At 36.4% G+C, this 18,187-nt stretch overlaps 5 non-coding genes across 5 annotated transcripts; all 5 read left to right on the forward strand.

Moving 5' to 3' along the window:
- Positions 1-1,640: 1,640 nt before the first annotated feature.
- Positions 1,641-1,733, forward strand: TRNAI-UAU (transfer RNA isoleucine (anticodon UAU)). Its single transcript is given in 2 exon segments — positions 1,641-1,678; positions 1,698-1,733. It is a non-coding gene; the product is annotated as a tRNA-Ile (tRNA).
- Positions 1,734-2,706: 973 nt separating this feature from the next.
- TRNAI-UAU (transfer RNA isoleucine (anticodon UAU)) lies at positions 2,707-2,799 on the forward strand. Its single transcript is given in 2 exon segments — positions 2,707-2,744; positions 2,764-2,799. It is a non-coding gene; the product is annotated as a tRNA-Ile (tRNA).
- Positions 2,800-6,472: 3,673 nt separating this feature from the next.
- Positions 6,473-6,565, forward strand: TRNAI-UAU (transfer RNA isoleucine (anticodon UAU)). Its single transcript is given in 2 exon segments — positions 6,473-6,510; positions 6,530-6,565. It is a non-coding gene; the product is annotated as a tRNA-Ile (tRNA).
- Positions 6,566-9,320: 2,755 nt separating this feature from the next.
- Positions 9,321-9,413, forward strand: TRNAI-UAU (transfer RNA isoleucine (anticodon UAU)). The gene is given in 2 exon segments: positions 9,321-9,358; positions 9,378-9,413. It is a non-coding gene; the product is annotated as a tRNA-Ile (tRNA).
- An 8,353-nt stretch (positions 9,414-17,766) lies between these two features.
- Positions 17,767-17,859, forward strand: TRNAI-UAU (transfer RNA isoleucine (anticodon UAU)). Its single transcript is given in 2 exon segments — positions 17,767-17,804; positions 17,824-17,859. It is a non-coding gene; the product is annotated as a tRNA-Ile (tRNA).
- Positions 17,860-18,187: the final 328 nt, after the last annotated feature.

The raw sequence follows: 18,187 nt of genomic DNA on the forward strand, positions 1-18,187 counted from the left end.
TAATATGATATTACAAAGGATGGAAGAAAGAAAGAAAAAACACAAACATGATTGTGCATTTAAGTTGTCAGCACACATCTGCTTTGGTTCAAATGCACTGCATATCTTCCTTCAGTCAGCCAACAAAACAGCAATGGAAAAGATTAACATACTGTTGGTAAAGCAGTTGCATCAAATTGATTTTCTGCAATATAGCATGATAATCCATACTGACAGCTCTGGATAGTACCAGCACATTTCTTACTGGACTTGGTAATGCAAAGAACACAGTAAACAGCTTCAATTTTTCCCCAAAAATAAATAATTGACTATTAAAAACATAACAGTCTTAAATAAGAACATCAGTAAGCACCACTGGCATAATGGATAAGACACTGTCCTCCTCAGCCAGGGGTTGTTGGTCCAAGTCCCATCTGGGGTGGAAGTCATTACAGCAAGTGTCTCATCACTAGAGTTGATATTTTATCCTTGCTTCAACTGTAAAACAGTCTTGCAGTGTTTAGCTTGTAAAAAATGACCACAGAAGCTTAAATATAACATTTATTATGATAACATTGTTGTTTTTTTATAAACCTTTTCTATCACCGTGGACAGCTTATTCAAGTGCCATCTGGCATGCATGTTCCTTTGTTGCTCATCATTTATCACCAAAAATGATTTTCTTTTTCAATTCTTATGACTGTACTGATTGTATTAAATAAAATCCACATCTAGCATAACCAATTAATGCTGCAAAGTGCTCCAGTGGTGCAATTGGTTTGCGCGAGGTACTTGTAAAACAGTATCTGTTGAGCAATACCGAGGTTGTGAGTTCAAGCCTCGCCTTGAGAAGCTTTGTTTACTATTTTTTTCTTTTTCTTATGTCAATAGTCATTGATTATAAACTGCTACCTTAATATTTAATATGATATTACAAAGGATGGAAGAAAGAAAGAAAAAACACAAACATGAGTTTGTATTTCAGTTGTCAGCACACACCTGCTTTGGTTCAAATGCACTGCATATCTTCCTTCAGTCAGCCAACAAAACATCAATGGAAAACATTAACATACTGTTGGTAAAGCAGTTGCATCAAATTGATTTTCTGCAATATAGCATTATAATCCATACTGACAGCTCTGGATAGTACCAGCACATTTCTTGCTGGACTTGGTAATGCAAAGAACACAGTAAACAGCTTCACTTTTTCTCAAAAATAAATAATTGACTATTAAAAACCTAACAGTCTTAAATAAGTACATCAGTAAGCACCACTGGCATAATGGATAAGTCACTGTCCTCCTAAGCCAGTGGTTGTGGGTCCAAGTCTCATCTGGGGTGGAAGTAATTACAGCAAGTGTCTCATCACTAGAGTTGATATTTTATCCTTGCTTCAACTGTAAAATAGTCTTGCAGTGTTTAGCTTGTAAAAAATGACCACAGAAGCTAAAATATGACATTTATTATGATATCATTGTTGTAGTTTTTTTTTAAACCTTTTCTATCACCGTGGACAGCTTATTCAAGTGCCATCTGGCATGCACGTTCGTTTGTTGCTCATCATTCATCACCAAAAATGATTTTCTTTTTCAATTCTTATGACTGTACTGATTGTATTGAATAAAGTCCACATCTTGCATAACCAATTGATGTTGCTAAGTGCTCCAGTGGCGCAATTGGTCAGCGCGCGGTACTTATCAGACAGTATCTGTTGAGCAATGCCGAGGTTGTGAGTTCAAGCCTCACCTGGAGCAACTTTGCTTACTGTTTTTTTTCTTTTTCTTATGTCAAGAGTCTTTGATTATAATCTGCTACCTTAATATTTAATTAACAAAGAAGAATGGAAGAAAGAAAGAAAAAACACAAACATGATTGTGCATTTAAGTTGTCAGCACACATCTGCTTTGGTTCAAATGCACTGCATATCTTCCTTCAGTCAGCCAACAAAACAGCAATGGAAAAGATTAACATTCTGTTGGTAAAGCAGTTGCATCAAATTGATTTTCTGCAATATAGCATGATAATCCATACTCACAGCTCTGGATAGTACCAGCACATTTCTTGCTGGACTTGGTAATGCAAAGAACACAGTAAACAGCTTCACTTTTTCTCAAAAATAAATAATTGACTATTAAAAACCTATCAGTCTTAAATAAGGATATCAGGAAGCACCACTGGCATAATGGATAAGGCACTGTTCTCCTAAGCCAGGCATGTCCAAACTGCGGCTCCTTAGCTGTTGTAAAACTACATATCCCAGCATGCCCAAACACAGTTTTGCTGCCAGAGAATGCTAAAGCTGTGTAAGGGCATGTTGGGATGTGTAGTTTCTCCACAGCTGGAGGGCCACAGTTTGGACATGCCTGTCCTAAGCCATTGGTTGTGGGATTTAAGTCCCATCTGAGTTGGAAGTCATTACAGCAAGTGTCTCATCACTAGAGTTGATATTTTATCCTTGCTTCAACTGTACAACAGTCTTGCAGTGTTTAGCTTGCAAAAAATGACCACAGAAGCTAAAATATGACATTTATTATGATAACATTGTTGTTGTTTTTTTTAAACCTTTTCTATCACCGTGGACAGCTTATTCAAGTGCCATCTGGCATGCACGTTCGTTTGTTGCTCATCATTCATCACCAAAAATTATTTTCTTTTTCAATTCTTATGACTGTACTGATTGTATTGAATAAAATCCACATCTAGCATAACCAACGGATGTTGCTAAGTGCTCCAGTGGCGCAATTGGTCAGCGCGCAGTATTTATAAGACAGTATCTTTTGAGCAATACTGAGGTTGTGAGTTCAAGCCTCACCTGGAGCAGCTTTGTTTACTGTTTTTTTTCTTATGTCAATAGTCATTGATTATAAACTGCTACCTTAATATTTAATATGATATTACAAAGGATGGAAGAAAGAAAGAAAAAACACGAACATGAGTTTGTATTTAAGTTGTCAGCACACATCTGCTTTGGTTCAAATGCACTGCATATCTTCCTTAAGTCAGCCAACAAAACAGCAATGGAAAAGATTAACATACTGTTGGTAAAGCAGTTGCATCAAATTGATTTTCTGCAATATAGCATGATAATCCATACTGATAGCTCTGTATAGTACCAGCACATTTCTTGCTGGACTTGGTAATGCAAAGAACACAGTAAACAGCTTCACTTTTTCTCAAAAATAAATAATTGACTATTAAAAACCTATCAGTCTTAAATAAGAAGATCAGTAAGCACCACTGGCATAATGGATAAGTCACTGTCCTCCTAAGCCAGTGGTTGTGGGTCCAAGTCCCATCTGGGGTGGAAGTCATTACAGCAAGTGTCTCATCAGTAGAGTTGATATTTTATCCTTGCTTCAACTGTACAACAGTCTTGCAGTGTTTAGCTTGCAAAAAATGACCACAGAAGCAAAAAATGACATTTATTATGATAACATTGTTGTTGTTTTTTTTTAAACCTTTTCTATCACTGTGGATAGCTTATTCAAGTGCCATCTGGCATGCACATTCATTTGTTTATCATCATTCATCACCAAAAATGATTTTCTTTTTCAATTCTTATGACTGTACTGATTGTATTGAATAAAATCCACATCTAGCATAACCACATCTAAGTGCTCCAGTGGCGCAATTGGTCAGCACGCGGTACTTATAAGAAAGTATCTGTTGAGTAATGCTGAGGTTGTGAGTTCAAGCCTCACCTGGAGCAGCTTTGTTTACTGTTTTTTTTCTTTTTTTATGTCAATAGTCATTGATTATAATCTGCTACCCTAATATTTAATATGATATTACAAAGGATGGAAGAAAGAAAGAAAAAACAAACACGAACATGAGTTTGTATTTAAGTTGTCAGCCCACATCTGCTTTGGTTCAAATGCACTGCATATCTTCCTTAAGTCAGCCAACAAAACAGCAATGGAAAAGATTAACATACTGTTGGTAAAGCAGTTGCATCAAATTGATTTTCTGCAATATAGCATGATAATCCATACTGACAGCTCTGTATAGTACCAGCACATTTCTTGCTGGATTTGGTAATGCAAAGAACACAGTAAACAGCTTCACTTTTTCTCAAAAATAAATAATTGACTATTAAAAACCTATCAGTCTTAAATAAGGACATCAGTAAGCACCACTGGCATAATGGATAAGGCACTGTTCTCCTAAGCCAGGCATGTCCAAACTGCGGCCCCTTAGCTGTTGTAAAACTACATATCCCAGCATGCCCAAACACAGTTTTGCTGCCAGAGAATGCTAAAGCTGTGTCAGGGCATGTTGGGATGTGTAGTTTCTCCACAGCTGGAGGGCCACAGTTTGGACATGCCTGTCCTAAGCCATTGGTTGTGGGATTTAAGTCCCGTCTGAGTTGGAAGTCATTACAGCAAGTGTCTCATCACTAGAGTTGATATTTTATCCTTGCTTTAACTGTACAACAGTCTTGCAGTGTTTAGCTTGCAAAAAATGACCACAGAAGCTAAAATATGACATTTATTATGATAACATTGTTGTTGTTTTTTTTAAACCTTTTCTATCACCGTGGACAGCTTATTCAAGTGCCATCTGGCATGCACGTTCGTTTGTTGCTCATCATTCATCACCAAAAATGATTTTCTTTTTCAATTTTTATGACTGTACTGATTGTATTGAATAAAATCCACATCTAGCATAACCAACTGATGTTGCTAAGTGCTCGAGTGGCGCAATTGGTCAGTGCGCAGTACTTATAAGACAGTATCTGTTGAGCAATGCCAAGGTTGTGAGTTCAAGCCTCACCTGGAGCAGTTTTGTTTACTGTATTTTTCTTTTTCTTATGTCAATAGTCATTGATTATAAACTGCTACCTTAATATTTAATATGATATTACAAAGGATGGAATAATGAAAGAAAAAACACAAACATGATTGTGCATTTAAGTTGTCAGCACACATCTGCTTTGATTCAAATGCACTGCATATCTTCCTTCAGTCAGCCAACAAAACAGCAATGGAAAAGATTAACATACTGTTGGTAAAGCAGTTACATCAAATTGATTTTCTGCAATATAGCATGATAATCCATACTGACAGCTCTGAATAGTACCAGCACATTTCTTGCTGGACTTGGTAATGCAAAGAACACAGTAAACAGCTTCACTTTTTCCTCAAAAATAAATAATTGACTATTAAAAACCTAACAGTCTTAAATAAGAACATCAGTAAGCACCACTGACATAATGGATAAGTCACTGTCCTCCTAAGCCAGTGGTTGTGGGTCCAAGTCCCATCTGGGGTGGAAGCCATTACAACAAGTGTCTCATCTCTAGAGTTGATATTTTATCCTTGCTTCAACTGTAAAACAGTCTTGCAGAGTTTAGTTTGTAAAAAATTACCACAGAAGCTAAAATATGACATTTATTATGATATCAAAGTTGTTGTTTTTTTTAAAACCTTTTCTATCACCGTGGACAGCTTATTCAAGTGCCATCTGGCATGCATGTTCCTTTGTTGCTCATCATTCATCACCAAAAACGATTTTCTTTTTCAATTCTTATGACTGTACTGATTGTATTAAATAAAATCCACATCTAGCATAACCAATTAATGCTGCAAACTGCTCCAGTGGTGCAATTGGTTTGCGCGAGGTACTTGTAAAACAGTATCTGTTGAGCAATACCGAGGTTGTGAGTTCAAGCCTCGCCTTGAGAAGCTTTGTTTACTATTTTTTTCTTTTTCTTATGTCAATAGTCATTGATTATAAACTGCTACCTTAATATTTAATATGATATTACAAAGGATGGAAGAAAGAAAGAAAAAACACAAACATGAGTTTGTATTTCAGTTGTCAGCACACACCTGCTTTGGTTCAAATGCACTGCATATCTTCCTTCAGTCAGCCAACAAAACATCAATGGAAAACATTAACATACTGTTGGTAAAGCAGTTGCATCAAATTGATTTTCTGCAATATAGCATTATAATCCATACTGACAGCTCTGGATAGTACCAGCACATTTCTTGCTGGACTTGGTAATGCAAAGAACACAGTAAACAGCTTCACTTTTTCTCAAAAATAAATAATTGACTATTAAAAACCTAACAGTCTTAAATAAGTACATCAGTAAGCACCACTGGCATAATGGATAAGTCACTGTCCTCCTAAGCCAGTGGTTGTGGGTCCAAGTCTCATCTGGGGTGGAAGTAATTACAGCAAGTGTCTCATCACTAGAGTTGATATTTTATCCTTGCTTCAACTGTAAAATAGTCTTGCAGTGTTTAGCTTGTAAAAAATGACCACAGAAGCTAAAATATGACATTTATTATGATATCATTGTTGTAGTTTTTTTTTAAACCTTTTCTATCACCGTGGACAGCTTATTCAAGTGCCATCTGGCATGCACGTTCGTTTGTTGCTCATCATTCATCACCAAAAATGATTTTCTTTTTCAATTCTTATGACTGTACTGATTGTATTGAATAAAGTCCACATCTTGCATAACCAACTGATGCTGCTAAGTGCTCCAGTGGCGCAATTGGTCAGCGCGCGGTACTTATAAAACAGTATCTGTTGAGCAATGCCGAGGTTGTGAGTTCAAGCCTCACCTGGAACAACTTTGCTTACTGTTTTTTTTCTTTTTCTTATGTCAATAGTCATTGATTATAATCTGCTACCTTAATATTTAATTAAGAAAGAAGAATGGAAGAAAGAAAGAAAAAACACAAACATGATTGTGCATTTAAGTTGTCAGCACACATCTGCTTTGGTTCAAATGCACTGCATATCTTCCTTCAGTCAGCCAACAAAACAGCAATGGAAAAGATTAACATTCTGTTGGTAAAGCAGTTGCATCAAATTGATTTTCTGCAATATAGCATGATAATCCATACTCACAGCTCTGGATAGTACCAGCACATTTCTTGCTGGACTTGGTAATGCAAAGAACACAGTAAACAGCTTCACTTTTTCTCAAAAATAAATAATTGACTATTAAAAACCTATCAGTCTTAAATAAGGATATCAGTAAGCACCACTGTTCTCCTAAGCCAGGCATGTCCAAACTGCGGCCCCTTAGCTGTTGTAAAACTACATATCCCAGCATGCCCAAACACAGTTTTGCTGCCAGAGAATGCTAAAGCTGTGTCAGGGCATGTTGGGATGTGTAGTTTCTCCACAGCTGGAGGGCCACAGTTTGGACATGCCTGTCCTAAGCCATTGGTTGTGGGATTTAAGTCCCGTCTGAGTTGGAAGTCATTACAGCAAGTGTCTCATCACTAGAGTTGATATTTTATCCTTGCTTCAACTGTACAACAGTCTTGCAGTGTTTAGCTTGCAAAAAATGACCACAGAAGCTAAAATATGACATTTATTATGATAACATTGTTGTTATTTTTTTTAAACCTTTTCTATCACCGTGGACAGCTTTTTCAAGTGCCATCTGGCATGCACGTTCGTTTGTTGCTCATCATTCATCACCAAAAATTATTTTCTTTTTCAATTCTTATGACTGTACTGATTGTATTGAATAAAATCCACATCTAGCATAACCAACGGATGTTGCTAAGTGCTCCAGTGGCGCAATTGGTCAGCGCGCAGTATTTATAAGACAGTATCTGTTGAGCAATACTGAAGTTGTGAGTTCAAGCCTCACCTGGAGCAGCTTTGTTTACTGTTTTTTTTTTTCTTATGTCAATAGTCATTGATTATAAACTGCTACCTTAATATTTAATATGATATTACAAAGGATGGAAGAAAGAAAGAAAAAACACGAACATGAGTTTGTATTTAAGTTGTCAGCACACATCTGCTTTGGTTCAAATGCACTGCATATCTTCCTTAAGTCAGCCAACAAAACAGCAATGGAAAAGATTAACATTCTGTTGGTAAAGCAGTTGCATCAAATTGATTTTCTGCAATATAGCATGATAATCCATACTGACAGCTCTGTATAGTACCAGCACATTTCTTGCTGGACTTGGTAATGCAAAGAACATAGTAAACAGCTTCACTTTTTCTCAAAAATAAATAATTGACTATTAAAAACCTATCAGTCTTAAATAAGAAGATCAGTAAGCACCACTGGCATAATGGATAAGTCACTGTCCTCCTAAGCCAGTGGTTGTGGGTCCAAGTCCCATCTGGGGTGGAAGTCATTACAAAAAGTGTCTCATCTCTAGAGTTGATATTTTATCCTTGCTTCAACTGTAAAACAGTCTTGCAGAGTTTAGTTTGTAAAAAATTACCACAGAAGCTAAAATATGACATTTATTATGATATCAAAGTTGTTGTTTTTTTTAAAACCTTTTCTATCACCGTGGACAGCTTATTCAAGTGCCATCTGGCATGCATGTTCCTTTGTTGCTCATCATTCATCACCAAAAACGATTTTCTTTTTCAATTCTTATGACTGTACTGATTGTATTAAATAAAATCCACATCTAGCATAACCAACTAATGTTGCAAAGTGCTCCAGTGGTGCAATTGGTTTGCACGAGGTACTTGTAAAACAGTATCTGTTGAGCAATACCGAGGTTGTGAGTTCAAGCCTCGCCTTGAGAAGCTTTGTTTACTATTTTTTTCTTTTTCTTATGTCAATAGTTATTGATTATAAACTGCTACCTTAATATTTAATATGATATTACAAAGGATGGAAGAAAGAAAGAAAAAACACAAACATGAGTTTGTATTTCAGTTGTCAGCACACACCTGCTTTGGTTCAAATGCACTGCATATCTTCCTTCAGTCAGCCAACAAAACATCAATGGAAAACATTAACATACTGTTGGTAAAGCAGTTGCATCAAATTGATTTTCTGCAATATAGCATTATAATCCATACTGACAGCTCTGGATAGTACCAGCACATTTCTTGCTGGACTTGGTAATGCAAAGAACACAGTAAACAGCTTCACTTTTTCTCAAAAATAAATAATTGACTATTAAAAACCTAACAGTCTTAAATAAGTACATCAGTAAGCACCACTGGCATAATGGATAAGTCACTGTCCTCCTAAGCCAGTGGTTGTGGGTCCAAGTCTCATCTGGGGTGGAAGTAATTACAGCAAGTGTCTCATCACTAGAGTTGATATTTTATCCTTGCTTCAACTGTAAAATAGTCTTGCAGTGTTTAGCTTGTAAAAAATGACCACAGAAGCTAAAATATGACATTTATTATGATATCATTGTTGTAGTTTTTTTTTAAACCTTTTCTATCACCGTGGACAGCTTATTCAAGTGCCATCTGGCATGCACGTTCGTTTGTTGCTCATCATTCATCACCAAAAATGATTTTCTTTTTCAATTCTTATGACTGTACTGATTGTATTGAATAAAGTCCACATCTTGCATAACCAACTGATGCTGTTAAGTGCTCCAGTGGCGCAATTGGTCAGCGCGCGGTACTTATAAGACAGTATCTGTTGAGCAATGCCGAGGTTGTGAGTTCAAGCCTCACCTGGAGCAACTTTGCTTACTATTTTTTTTCTTTTTCTTATGTCAATAGTCATTGATTATAATCTGCTACCTTAATATTTAATTAAGAAAGAAGAATGGAAGAAAGAAAGAAAAAACACAAACATGATTGTGCATTTAAGTTGTCAGCACACATCTGCTTTGGTTCAAATGCACTGCATATCTTCCTTCAGTCTGCCAACAAAACAGCAATGGAAAAGATTAACATTCTGTTGGTAAAGCAGTTGCATCAAATTGATTTTCTGCAATATAGCATGATAATCCATACTCACAGCTCTGGAGAGTACCAGCACATTTCTTGCTGGACTTGGTAATGCAAAGAACACAGTAAACAGCTTCACTTTTTCTCAAAAATAAATAATTGACTATTAAAAACCTATCAGTCTTAAATAAGGATATCAGTAAGCACCACTGGCATAATGGATAAGGCACTGTTCTCCTAAGCCAGGCATGTCCAAACTGCGGCCCCTTAGCTGTTGTAAAACTACATATCCCAGCATGCCCAAACACAGTTTTGCTGCCAGAGAATGCTAAAGCTGTGTCAGGGCATGTTGGGATGTGTAGTTTCTCCACAGCTGGAGGGCCACAGTTTGGACATGCCTGTCCTAAGCCATTGGTTGTGGGATTTAAGTCCCGTCTGAGATGGAAGTCATTACAGCAAGTGTCTCATCACTAGAGTTGATATTTTATCCTTGCTTCAACTGTACAACAGTCTTGCAGTGTTTAGCTTGCAAAAAATGACCACAGAAGCTAAAATATGACATTTATTATGATAACATTGTTGTTGTTTTTTTTAAACCTTTTCTATCACCGTGGACAGCTTATTCAAGTGCCATCTGGCATGCACGTTCGTTTGTTGCTCATCATTCATCACCAAAAATGATTTTCTTTTTCAATTCTTATGACTGTACTGATTGTATTGAATAAAATCCACATCTAGCATAACCACATGATGCTGCTAAGTGCTCCAGTGGCGCAATTGGTCAGCACGCAGTACTTATAAGACAGTTTCTGTTGAGCAATGCCAAGATTGTGAGTTCAAGCCTCACCTGGAGCAGCTTTGTTTACTGTATTTTTCTTTTTCTTATGTCAATAGTCATTGATTATAAACTGCTACCTTAATATTTAATATGATATTACAAAGGATGGAAGAAAGAAAGAAAAAACACAAACATGAGTTTGTATTTAAGTTGTCAGCACACACCTGCTTTGGTTCAAATGCACTGCATATCTTCCTTCAGTCAGCTAACAAAACAGCAATAGAAAAGATTAACATACTGTTGGTAAAGCAGTTGCATCAAATTGATTTTCTGCAATATAGCAATATAATCCATACTGACAGCTCTGGATAGTACCAGCACATTTCTTGCTGGACTTGGTAATGCAAAGAACACAGTAAACAGCTTCACTTTTTCTCAAAAATAAATAATTGACTATTAAAAACCTATCAGTCTTAAATAAGGAGATCAGTAAGCACCACTGGCATAATGGATAAGGCACTGTTCTCCTAAGCCATTGGTTGTGGGATTTAAGTCCCATCTGAGTTGGAAGTCATTACAGCAAGTGTCTCATCACTAGAGTTGATATTTTATCCTTGCTTCAACTGTACAACAGTCTTGCAGTGTTTAGCTTGCAAAAAATGACCACAGAAGCTAAAATATGACATTTATTATGATAACATTGTTGTTGTTTTTTTTAAACCTTTTCTATCACCGTGGACAGCTTATTCAAGAGCCATCTGGCATGCACGTTCGTTTGTTGCTCATCATTCATCACCAAAAATTATTTTCTTTTTCAATTCTTATGACTGTACTGATTGTATTGAATAAAATCCACATCTAGCATAACCAACTGATGCTGCTAAGTGCTCCAGTGGTGCAATTGGTCAGCGCGCAGTATTTATAAGACAGTATCTGTTGAGCAATACCGAGGTTGTGAGTTCAAGCCTCACCTGGAGCAGCTTTGTTTACTGTTTTTTCTTTTTCTTACGTCAATAGTCATTGATTATAAACTGCTACCTTAATATTAATATGATATTACAAAGGATAGAAGAAAGAAAGAAAAAACACAAACATGAGTTTGTATTTAAGTTGTCAGCACACACCTGCTTTGGTTCAAATGCACTGCATATCTTCCTTCAGTCAGCCAACAAAACAGCAATGGAAAAGATTAACATACTGTTGGTAAAGCAGTTGCATCAAATTGATTTTCTGCAATATAGCATTATAATCCATACTGACAGCTCTGGATAGTACCAGCACATTTCTTGCTGGACTTGGTAATGCAAAGAACACAGTAAACAGCTTCACTTTTTCTCAAAAATAAATAATTGACTATTAAAAACCTAACAGTCTTAAATAAGTACATCAGTAAGCACCACTGGCATAATGGATAAGTCACTGTCCTCCTAAGCCAGTGGTTGTGGGTCCAAGTCCCATCTGGGGTGGAAGTCATTACAGCAAGTGTCTCATCAGTAGAGTTGATATTTTATCCTTGCTTCAACTGTACAACAGTCTTGCAGTGTTTAGCTTGCAAAAAATGACCACAGAAGCAAAAAATGACATTTATTATGATAACATTGTTGTTGTTTTTTTTAAACCTTTTCTATCACTGTGGACAGCTTATTCAAGTGCCATCAGGCATGCACATTCATAAGTTTATCATCATTCATCACCAAAAATGATTTTCTTTTTCAATTCTTATGACTGTACTGATTGTATTGAATAAAATCCACATCTATCATAACCACATGATGGATCTAAGTGCTCCAGTGGCGCAATTGGTCAGCGCGCAGTACTTATAAGACAGTATCTGTTGAGCAATACCAAGGTTGTGAGTTCAAGCCTCACCTGGAGCAGCTTTGTTTACTGTGTTTTTCTTTTTCTTATGTCAATAGTCATTGATTATAAACTGCTACCTTAATATTTAATATGATATTACAAAGGATGGAAGAAAGAAAGAAAAAACAAACACAAACATGAGTTTGTATTTAAGTTGTCAGCACACACCTGCTTTGGTTCAAATGCACTGCATATCTTCCTTCAGTCAGCCAACAAAACAGCAATAGAAAAGATTAACATACTGTTGGTAAAGCAGTTGCATCAAATTGATTTTCTGCAATATAGCATTATAATCCATACTGACAGCTCTGGATAGTACCAGCACATTTCTTGCTGGACTTGGTAATGCAAAGAACACAGTAAACAGCTTCACTTTTTCTCAAAAATAAATAATTGACTATTAAAAACCTAACAGTCTTAAATAAGTACATCAGTAAGCACCACTGGCATAATGGATAAGTCACTGTCCTCCTAAGCCAGTGGTTGTGGGTCCAAGTCCCATCTGGGGTGGAAGTCATTACAGCAAGTGTCTCATCAGTAGAGTTGATATTTTATCCTTGCTTCAACTGTACAACAGTCTTGCAGTGTTTAGCTTGCAAAAAATGACCACAGAAGCAAAAAATGACATTTATTATGATAACATTGTTGTTGTTGTTTTTTTTAAACCTTTTCTATCACTGTGGACAGCTTATTCAAGTGCCATCTGGCATGCACATTCATATGTTTATCATCATTCATCACCAAAAATGATTTTCTTTTTCAATTCTTATGACTATACTGATTGTATTGAATAAAATCCAGATCTAGCATAACCAACTGATGCTGCTAAGTCCTCCAGTGACGCAATTGGTCAGCGCGCAATACTTATAATGACAGTATCTGTTGAGCAATGCCAAGGTTGTGAGTTCAAGCCTCACCTGGAGCAGCTTTGTTTACTGTATTTTTCTTTTTCTTATGTCAATAGTCATTGATTATAAACTGCTACCTTAATATTTAATATGATATTACAAAGGATGGAAGAATGAAAGAAAAAACACAAACATGATTGTGCATTTAAGTTGTCAGCACACATCTGCTTTGATTCAAATGCACTGCATATCTTCCTTCAGTCAGCCAACAAAACAGCAATGGAAAAGATTACCATACTGTTGGTAAAGCAGTTGCATCAAATTGATTTTCTGCAATATAGCATTATAATCCATACTGACAGCTCTGGATAGTACCAGCACATTTCTTGCTGGACTTGGTAATGCAAAGAACACAGTAAACAGCTTCACTTTTTCTCAAAAATAAATAATTGACTATTAAAAACCTAACAGTCTTAAATAAGTACATCAGTAAGCACCACTGGCATAATGGATAAGTCACTGTCCTCCTAAGCCAGTGGTTGTGGGTCCAAGTCCCATCTGGGGTGGAAGTCATTACAGCAAGTGTCTCATCAGTAGAGTTGATATTTTATCCTTGCTTCAACTGTACAACAGTCTTGCAGTGTTTAGCTTGCAAAAAATGACCACAGAAGCAAAAAATGACATTTATTATGATAACATTGTTGTTGCTTTTTTTAAACCTTTTCTATCACTGTGGACAGCTTATTCAAGTGCCATCTGGCATGCACATTCATATGTTTATCATCATTCATCACCAAAAATGATTTTCTTTTTCAATTCTTATGACTGTACTGATTGTATTGAATAAAATCCACATCTAGCATAACCACATCTAAGTGCTCCAGTGGCGCAATTGGTCAGCACGCGGTATTTATAAGACAGTATCTGTTGAGCAATGCTGAGGTTGTGAGTTCAAGCCTCACCTGGAGCAGCTTTGTTTACTGTTTTTTTTCTTTTTTTATGTCAATAGTCATTGATTATAATCTGCTACCCTAATATTTAATATGATATTACAAAGGATGGAAGAAAGAAGGAAAAAACAAACACGAACATGAGTTTGTATTTAAGTTGTCAGCCCACATCTGCTTTGGTTCAAATGCACTGCATATCTTCCTTAAGTCAGCCAACAAAACAGCAATGGTAAAGATTAACATACTGTTGGTAAAGCAGTTGCATCAAATTGATTTTCTGCAATATAGCATGATAATCCATACTGACAGCTCTGTATAGTACCAGCACATTTCTTGCTGGATTTGGTAATGCAAAGAACACAGTAAACAGCTTCACTTTTTCTCAAAAATAAATAATTGACTATTAAAAACCTATCAGTCTTAAATAAGGACATCAGTAAGCACCACTGGCATAATGGATAAGGCACTGTTCTCATAAGCCAGGCATGTCCAAACTGCGGCCCCTTAGCTGTTGTAAAACTACATATCCCAGCATGCCCAAACACAGTTTTGCTGCCAGAGAATGCTAAAGCTGTGTCAGGGCATGTTGGGATGTGTAGTTTCTCCACAGCTGGAGGGCCACAGTTTGGACATGCCTGTCCTAAGCCATTGGTTGTGGGATTTAAGTCCCGTCTGAGTTGGAAGTCATTACAGCAAGTGTCTCATCACTAGAGTTGATATTTTATCCTTGCTTCAACTGTACAACAGTCTTGCAGTGTTTAGCTTGCAAAAAATGACCACAGAAGCTAAAATATGACATTTATTATGATAACATTGTTGTTGTTTTTTTTAAACCTTTTCTATCACCGTGGACAGCTTATTCAAGTGCCATCTGGCATGCACGTTCGTTTGTTGCTCATCATTCATCACCAAAAGTTATTTTCTTTTTCAATTCTTATGACTGTACTGATTGTATTGAATAAAATCCACATCTAGCATAAACAACTGATGTTGTCAAGTGCTCCAGTGGCGCAATTGGTCAGCGCGCAGTACTTATAAGACAGTATCTGTTGAGCAATGCCAAGGTTGTGAGTTCAAGCCTCACCTGGAGCAGCTTTGTTGACTGTATTTTTCTTTTTCTTATGTCAATAGTCATTGATTATAAACTGCTACCTTAATATTTAATATGATATTACAAAGGATGGAAGAAAGAAAGAAAAAACACAAACATGAGTTTGTATTTAAGTTGTCAGCACACATCTGCTTTGGTTCAAATGCACTGCATATCTTCCTTCAGTCAGCCAACAAAACAGCAATGGAAAAGATTAACATACTGTTGGTAAAGCAGTTGCATCAAATTGATTTTCTGCAGTATAGCATGATAATCCATACTGACAGCTCTGTATAGTACCAGCACATTTCTTGCTGGACTTGGTAATGCAAAGAACACATTAAACAGCTTCACTTTTTCTCAAAAATAAATAATTGACTATTAAAAACCTATCAGTCTTAAATAAGGACATCAGTAAGCACCACTGGCATAATGGATAAGGCACTGTTCTCCTAAGCCAGTGGTTGTGGGTATAAGTCCCGTCTGAGTTGGAAGTCATTACAGCAAGTGTCTCATCACTGGAGTTGATATTTTATCCTTGCTTCAACTGTAAAACAGTCTTGCAGTGTTTAGCTTGCAAAAAATGACCACAGAAGCTAAAATATGACATTTATTATGATAACACTGTTGTTGTTTTTTTTTAAACCTTTTCAATCACCGTGGACAGCTTATTCAAGTGCCATCTGGCATGCACGTTCGTTTGTTGCTCATCATTCATCACCAAAAATGATTTTCTTTTTCAATTCTTATGACTGTACTAATTGTATTGAATAAAATCCACATCTAGCATAACCAACTAATGCTGCTAAGTGTTCCAGCGGCGCAATCGGTCAGCGCGCGGTACTTATAAGACAGTAACTGTTGAGCAATGCTGAGGTTGTGAGTTCAAGCCTCACCTGGAGCAGCTTTCCTTACTGTTTTTTTCTTTTTCTTATGTCAATAGTCATTGATTATAAACTGCTATCTTAATATTTAATATGATATTACAAAGGATGGAAGAAAGAAAGAAAAAACACAAACATGATTGTGCATTTAAGTTGTCAGCACACATCTGCTTTGGTTCAAATGCACTGCATATCTTCCTTCAGTCAGCCAACAAAACAGCAATGGAAAAGATTAACATACTGTTGGTAAAGCAGTTGCATCAAATTGATTTTCTGCAATATAGCATGATAATCCATACTGACAGCTCTGGATAGTACCAGCACATTTCTTACTGGACTTGGTAATGCAAAGAACACAGTAAATAGCTTCAATTTTTCCCCAAAAATAAATAATTGACTATTAAAAACATAACAGTCTTAAATAAGAACATCAGTAAGCACCACTGGCATAATGGATAAGTCACTGTCCTCCTCAGCCAGGGGTTGTTGGTCCAAGTCCCATCTGGGGTGGAAGTCATTACAGCAAGTGTCTCATCACTAGAGTTGATATTTTATCCTTGCTTCAACTGTAAAACAGTCTTGCAGTGTTTAGCTTGTAAAAAAATGACCACAGAAGCTTAAATATAACATTTATTATGATAACATTGTTGTTTTTTTTATAAACCTTTTCTATCACCGTGGACAGCTTATTCAAGTGCCATCTGGCATGCATGTTCCTTTGTTGCTCATCATTCATCACCAAAAACGATTTTCTTTTTCAATTCTTATGACTGTACTGATTGTATTAAATAAAATCCACATCTAGCATAACCAATTAATGCTGCAAAGTGCTCCAGTGGTGCAATTGGTTTGCGCTAGGTACTTGTAAAACAGTATCTGTTGAGCAATACCGAGGTTGTGAGTTCAAGCCTCGCCTTGAGAAGCTTTGTTTACTATTTTTTTCTTTTTCGTATGTCAATAGTCATTGATTATAAACTGCTACCTTAATATTTAATATGATATTACAAAGGATGGAAGAAAGAAAGAAAAAACACAAACATGAGTTTGTATTTCAGTTGTCAGCACACACCTGCTTTGGTTCAAATGCACTGCATATCTTCCTTCAGTCAGCCAACAAAACATCAATGGAAAACATTAACATACTGTTGGTAAAGCAGTTGCATCAAATTGATTTTCTGCAATATAGCATTATAATCCATACTGACAGCTCTGGATAGTACCAGCACATTTCTTGCTGGACTTGGTAATGCAAAGAACACAGTAAACAGCTTCACTTTTTCTCAAAAATAAATAATTGACTATTAAAAACCTAACAGTCTTAAATAAGTACATCAGTAAGCAACACTGGCATAATGGATAAGTCACTGTCCTCCTAAGCCAGTGGTTGTGGGTCCAAGTCTCATCTGGGGTGGAAGTAATTACAGCAAGTGTCTCATCACTAGAGTTGATATTTTATCCTTGCTTCAACTGTAAAATAGTCTTGCAGTGTTTAGCTTGTAAAAAATGACCACAGAAGCTAAAATATGACATTTATTATGATATCATTGTTGTAGTTTTTTTTTTAAACCTTTTCTATCACCGTGGACAGCTTATTCAAGTGCCATCTGGCATGCACGTTCGTTTGTTGCTCATCATTCATCACCAAAAATGATTTTCTTTTTCAATTCTTATGACTGTACTGATTGTATTGAATAAAGTCCACATCTTGCATAACCAACTGATGCTGCTAAGTGCTCCAGTGGCGCAATTGGTCAGCGCACGGTACTTATAAGACAGTATCTGTTGAGCAATGCCGAGGTTGTGAGTTCAAGCCTCACCTGGAGCAACTTTGCTTACTGTTTTTTTTCTTTTTCTTATGTCAATAGTCATTGATTATAATCTGCTACCTTAATATTTAATTAAGAAAGTAGAATGGAAGAAAGAAAGAAAAAACACAAACATGATTGTGCATTTAAGTTGTCAGCACACATCTGCTTTGGTTCAAATGCACTGCATATCTTCCTTCAGTCAGCCAACAAAACAGCAATGGAAAAGATTAACATTCTGTTGGTAAAGCAGTTGCATCAAATTGATTTTCTGCAATATAGCATGATAATCCATACTCACAGCTCTGGATAGTACCAGCACATTTCTTGCTGGACTTGGTAATGCAA

Source organism: Pseudophryne corroboree, chromosome 11, assembly GCF_028390025.1.
Source record: "Pseudophryne corroboree isolate aPseCor3 chromosome 11, aPseCor3.hap2, whole genome shotgun sequence".
NCBI lineage: Eukaryota > Metazoa > Chordata > Amphibia > Anura > Myobatrachidae > Pseudophryne > Pseudophryne corroboree.